Source organism: Pygoscelis adeliae, unplaced genomic scaffold, assembly GCF_000699105.1.
Source record: "Pygoscelis adeliae isolate BGI_AS28 unplaced genomic scaffold, ASM69910v1 Scaffold54, whole genome shotgun sequence".
In the NCBI taxonomy this organism is placed as follows: Eukaryota; Metazoa; Chordata; class Aves; order Sphenisciformes; family Spheniscidae; genus Pygoscelis; species Pygoscelis adeliae.
Window position 1 is genome coordinate 889,469 of NW_008824982.1, and position 533 is coordinate 890,001.

The following is a 533-nucleotide window of genomic DNA, read 5'->3' on the forward strand; positions in this document are numbered from 1 at the left end:
GGCATTAATGCCTCTCCTCCTGACAGCGCAACGCTTGGGGAGAGCAAGCGGGGCGGAAGGTCAGTGAGCAGCCGCTTCGCTCCAGGCCGAATCCTTGTGGCAGAGGCACGTATTCTAACTTGAGCAACCTGAGGCGAGACGACGTTTTGAGATGGCAGAGAAATTAGCATCTTTAATTACACGGGCCTGGATAGAAATACTGGGCTTGTTTTTAGTGATGCAGGCTATTGGTGCAGGAAACAAAAATAATAATGACCTGCTCATGTGGTATTTAGCAACCTTGGAGCTAACAAGTGTCCTTCTGTGGCAAAACTGCTCAAATTTAGACTGAGTTTTTGGTGCCTGGGGTCACCCGTAAGTGGATGTGGCACAAAGGACACCGCTTCCCCGCCGCGGCTCAGGCCGCTGGCCTCACGTCTGCCTCGAGCTCGCAGGGGCTCAATATTCTCCTTAATCACCTTTGCTTCGCTCCAGGGGCGGCCCCAGCACCCGCTGCTCCCCACAGCAGGGCGGCTGCAGGCCCGGCCCCGAAG